Source organism: Orcinus orca, chromosome 1, assembly GCF_937001465.1.
Source record: "Orcinus orca chromosome 1, mOrcOrc1.1, whole genome shotgun sequence".
Lineage (NCBI taxonomy): Eukaryota > Metazoa > Chordata > Mammalia > Artiodactyla > Delphinidae > Orcinus > Orcinus orca.
In genome coordinates, this window is record NC_064559.1 from 103,580,840 (window position 1) to 103,586,839 (window position 6,000).

Consider the following 6,000-nt stretch of genomic DNA (forward strand, 5'->3'; position numbering starts at 1 on the left):
GGTGTCCAGCTGACTCCGTGGTCACAGCCAGTTCACTTGGAACTCTTACATGTCTTTGAACACATCAGCACTACTCTTGTTTTATTCTCCTGCAGCTTTACATGCACTGTGCTCAGCTGTCACGTCACATCAATCAGAAAGAACAATTTTATGAGCCAGTAGGGGTCTGGCATGTTGTATCTCTCAGAACCCTTTTAATTAATTCACTAAAGTCTTTAATCTAAGGAAACAGCTTGGTAAATCTCTTCAGCAAGTTTCCACTGCTTAGCAGTCTGACAGCATTAAAATAAACTAGATCTCCATGTTCTGCTTTAACCTTTTCCAAACATGCTTACCACTGAATATGGTTAAGGGCAGAAACACAAAAGAAAATTCAGTCTTAATTCCTCCATCGAATCATGTGACTTGCAGAGCTCCCAGCCCACACTCTCCTAATGAATGATGTAATGGAAGCTGGGGCCCACTAATCACTTTTGACATGAATAACTTGAATAACATGTAGAAACCTTTTTTCCCCCCTGATTTGTGTCAAGTAAGCTTAGCTTTTCCATATTTAAGCAAACTTCTCAAGCTCCACACTGACAAGAGGTTAGGGCCTACTAGTTAAGTAAGTACACTTTTTTTCCCCCGAAAATCTTAAGTGATCCACATTCCAAGGTCAAGAGAGCCTGCGTCTGGTAAAAGGGCTGTAGGATAGACACCTCCACACTAAGCTTCATTGGTGAAATGAAGTCATTGTGCTACAGGGTATCCTGGTATTTTCCTTATGTGCATAGTAAGGAACATGCCATGTTCATTCATTTAACCAATATTTATTGAGTGTTTGCCATGAGCAAAGCACTTTGGAGGATATCAAGGTAAATAATACTAATGGCTATCATTTAATAGTCCCTATTAAATCCTAGATCCTTTAAAATACACAACACTGCAAGGAGATCGACTCCATTTCACTGCAGAATAAAATAGGGTCTCTACATATGAGGAGTTTACATTTCACAAAGATTTCTAGTATATAGCATGGTACAGACTATACGTATACATAATGCTGTTTCTGATGAAATTGACAGGTATGTCAGATTGTTTAATCTGTAATACCCAACAGTATTCTGAGCTAAGCACTCCTCGAATGTTTGTTGACAGTACCAACGGGGAAAGAGAGAGACATTCTACCCACACTAAGAACAGCATGGCAAAAGACACTTAAAATGCATGTAGCAATAAAGCAATATTTCCTAAATCTGAATAAGGAGAAACTAGGTAAATTACCTACCCATCAAGAGTTTTCAAAAATAATCCGAATTAAACCTGGGCTGAGTTAGGTATAATCTTACCCACTTTTAGACGGGACATCTATTAGAATGAAGTAAAACAAAACCTCAAAGTCATAACCCATGGAAATTGTTCATTACTTACCAGGGTGATGGTTTGGGGAGTCGGCCTCCACTGGCAAAATTACTATCACATCAAAATCTTATTCTATGTATCTGGTGAGGGTAGAGGACACAGCCTTGGAGACTGATTTTGGGACCTTTCAAAATGTAATTTACATCTAAATTAATTTGAGAGAGAAAGGAAGTAAGAAAAACTCTTTTTTTATATCGCATTTTAATTTTTCCTCCAGGTCACCTCTTCTTCTGCACTCTTAATATGGCTCCCTTCACGCAGTCTGAGGCCAAGAGAGCATCATGACAAAAAGAAATGATCAATAAAAAAGACGGTTCTTGACAACCCAAGCCGACTCTAGGGTTCGGGAGACCAAGGCCCCATCCTCAACTCCCCGGCAGCCAGCGCCCCCTCCCGGGCGGCGGGTGCGCAGCAAAGGAGCGCAGGCGGCCTCTGTCCTTTGCTGGACTTCAGGGCTTTCTTCCCACCCCCGCCTCCGGGTTCCTCCTGCCCCGTCCTGCCCCGCCGCTGGCGCCTCCGCGTCCGCGTGCCGCCCAGCCCCGGGCGTTCGCCGCACCAGCTGCACCGGCCGGCGCTGCCCACCCACCCACACGTCAAACGCCCTCTTTTCCCCTGAAAAGTTTCAACACTATAGGGACTATTTTCTTCTAATGTAACCTTCCACCAAACTGGAGGGAAAAGTTGGAGACCGGAGAAGGGCTGGGACGCTGCGGGGGTCCTGGATTTTAAAAAAGAGGTCACTCTTCCGTGAAAATGAATAATTGCGCCTCCAAGCCAGAGCTTGGTTTGTTGGGTCAATTGTAAAAGGTGCACGATGATGCTAAATATTTAAGATCAGTTTTTTTTTTTTAATTAATATATAGTAAAGTAGATTGCACTAGACAAATGGTTCTTGTCTTCGGACCTTGCAGTTCTTTCTATTGATTCTCATCTGTCCCCTTCCTTCCCGCCCCCTCCCAAATCCTTATGTTCAGCTATAGACAAAACAAGATCCCCTGGGAATGACTTCTTAAATCCTAGAGACAAAAGTCAAACCTAGAAACTGCTCTTCTGGGAAGTTGGCTGAATTCTGTCCATATTCTGGATGGGTAAACTCACCTGCAGAAATATTTAATGATTAGGAAAACCCAATAGGCCTGTATTTTTCAGATTATGAGTGGCAAAATCAGTTTGGCAAGGAGTATTAGGGAGGGAGGAAGGGAGGAAGAAAGAAAGGGAAGAAGGGACAAGGGAAGAAAGGAAGGAAAAGAAAGGAAGGAACCGGCATAAAACAATAGAAAAACATTACATAACTAAGGATCAATATTCTTTCATGGGAGCTTCCCTGGTGGCACAGTGGTTAAGACTCTGCCTGCCAATGCAGGGAACACGGGTTTGAGCCCTGGTCCAGGAAGATCCCACATGCGGTGGAGCCTGCGTGACTAGAGCCCGTGAGCCACAACTACTGAGCCTGTGCGCTAGAGCCCACGAACCACAACTACTGAGCCTGCGTGCTACAACTACTGAAGCCCGTGCGCCTAGAGCCTGTGCTCCACAACAAGAGAAGCCACCACAGTGAGAAGCCTGCGCACCTCAAGGAAGAGTAGGCCCCGCTCGCTGCAACTAGAGAAAGCCTGCGTGCAGCAATGAAGACCCAACGCAGCCAAAAGTAAAATAAAGAAATTTATAAAAATTATATATATATTCTTTCGTGAAACCAGTATTAAGAAAGAATACTGTCTGTTTGCATGTACCGAGTCTAGATGTAGAATATATTTCTTACTGTGTGTTATGGTCAAAAAATGTTTGAAAACCACTGCACTAGACGATGGGATTATTTTAGGAGGCTTTGATTAGAAAGGTTTGAAAAGTCATCTAATTTATTCCTCTATACTTAGACAGTATTTTATTTAAAGAATAGGCCAGAATTAATTATCCTTCTTGCTTATCATCTTCCCATCTCAACATATGCTATTAATGGTTTGTGAAAAATTTGTTTCTTGAAAACTATTATTTCAGTAAAGAAAGCTATAGCTTAAAATATGAAGGCAATTCTGCCAAGCTCCTCTTTTCTCTATGGCTCCTCGATTACCCTGTGACCCCAGGGCCATGGACACATTCCGCATGTGTCTGAAAGCACTGTCTGCAGTGCAGTCCTGGAAGCTTGGGTTGCTGGAATATCATGTACTCAAGCACTCCTGTGGATCTATTTTATTTTTATTTATGTTTACTTTAAAATAAACATTTAAAAATAAAATAAAATAAACATTTTTCTCTTTTCCCTAATTATTTATTAAAAATTTTTTATCATCCTATTTAGGTCATATGAAAGCCTGAAGTGATTGAATTTGACTTTGTCCCTTCTCAGTAGGGGAAGCTCTCTTTTGTGCTAATCAGGGCTGTGGTCTGTGACTGAATTTTCCATCTTTGCCCCCATTACACACACTCACTTCACTCCTGCCATTTTCATTTGTTCAGCATTTGGATCAGAAGGCCCACGTGAATATGCAGGTGAAGGTGCTGATGGTAGGGAAACACTTTTCATTGTCAATAGTGGGCCACTGGCCCAGTAATAACAACAATAAAATAATAATAAAAAGAATTATTATTAACACTTATATTTATCAACATTTATTTATCAACACTTTTCTGTGCTAAGCAAATTACATGCATTAGGTCAGTGAATTCTCCTAATAACCCTACCTCATAGTTGAAGAAACTGAGCTTAGACAAGGGTAAGTAATGTGCTAGTTAGTGCCTGGCAGGACTCTTTACCCGCTGCCCGTCTCTCCTTTCATTTTGTTTCACTGACTCCCTGAATATTGGATCTGAGTGTTTTCCTCCAAAGACCTCTTGCCTAAAAGGCGATTGTGATATCAATGAGATAGTTTATGTTCCTTGAAGTCATGGCTTGTTAACTGGCATCTGAAGTGCACCAGACACACTCCACAGATCTTGTTTACCAGGCAAGGGGGGGTCATTGCAAACGTGGATGGAGGAAGGGGAGCCCCTGGGTAAATTGTTTACAAAGCTGTGCACAGATATGCTTTGGGAGAGAAGAAGAGCAAACACTGCGAACTTACTTAACTGGTCGTTATTTCCTCTACATGTTCATCATGGGTCAGGGTTGCTCTTCAGCTAGTTGTTCAACATTCTGAGTATCAACCCTGGCAGTAAACCTTGGCGTTTGACCTGTCGGGGTCATGGGGCATGACCCATGTCGGGGTTGGAGCGCTATGAAGGAGAGGAACAGGGGATGGGAAGAATTTTAGTGCAATTAGAAAAGTAATCTTTTTTTTTTTTTTTTTTTTAAATTCAGTACGCGGGCCTCTCACTGTTGTGGCCTCTCCCGTTGCGGAGCACAGGCTCCGGACGTGCAGGTCCAGCAGCCATGGCTTACGGGCCCAACCACTCCGCGGCATGTGGGATCTTCCCGGACCGGGGCACGAACCCGCATCCCCTGCATCGGCAGGCAGACTCTCAACCACTGCGCAACCAGGAAGCCCAGAAAAGTACTCTTTTGAAAAATAGCATGCTTTCCTTTTTTCCTTTCTGAGAAAATGACTTTATCCTTAGTTGGCCCTTGGCATCCATCCGCCCCGGGGGGGAAATAAGGATTTGTTACAGAAGGAATGGGGAAAAAATAGTGAGATATTTGGCTTCTGACAGTCAACATAGGATTTTATAGCAAGACAAGAACTTTCTAAGCCAGGTTAGTGGCTTGAAAGAGGATTTCCTAAATTCCCTTTAAAAAAAAAAATTCCTATACCTCTCTGAAGAGCCCAGCTTGGGGAACTTAACCCAGGGAGTTCTCCCAAAGGGTATGACTGCCAGGTCATGTTGCCTGTGCTCAGTGATAGAAGGACATGAAGAAGATGAAGGCAGGCAAGCCTGTGTTTTGGGCCCTGGGGGGATACTGGGAAGAAGAAGGGAAATCGAGAAATAGGGGGAAGGGGAAAACTGTCAGATGTGTGTCCCAATTTCTCCTCTCCAGGCTTCTGTGTAGAGATGACAGAGGTGTATCATATATTTGGAGGGAATAACAGGGACTGATCCTATTTGGGCCCCTGTGAGGAGGCCCAGAACGCTGTATTCTCCTCTGTCACACCAGGTAAAGGTGTAGTCAAGCAGGAGGCCTTGAGGTGTAGCTTTCTTGGGAAAGCCACAGTGAGAGCCATAGTGGCTGAATGTCTGACTGAGGAGCTGGCTGGAGGGGTGACCTTAAGGGGCAAGGTGACACTGCAGTGAAGACTGCAAAGGGAACACCCCCCTCTGCCACCCTGGGGCCACGGCCAGATGATCCTCATAGACAAATGGGAGAAGGACCCATAGAGTCAGAGAGCTGAGGGGGAGTAGAGGAAGAGCCACAAGGCCTGAGCACCCTAAGGGAGGCCAGGTCCCTTATATCCACATGGTCTTGAACTACAAATTTCAGTTGCAAACACCAGCAGGGCAAGCAGTGGCCAGGTGGAGAGGGACATTGCCCCAAAGGCCAGAGGAGTCAAAGAACACTTGGGGGATCTCTGGAGTCTCTCCTTTGTCATGTGTTTGCATAAGCTATGCTGTCCCCTGATATACTTGGAGAAAAGCTGGGGAAGCGGGTGAAAGTCTGAGAAT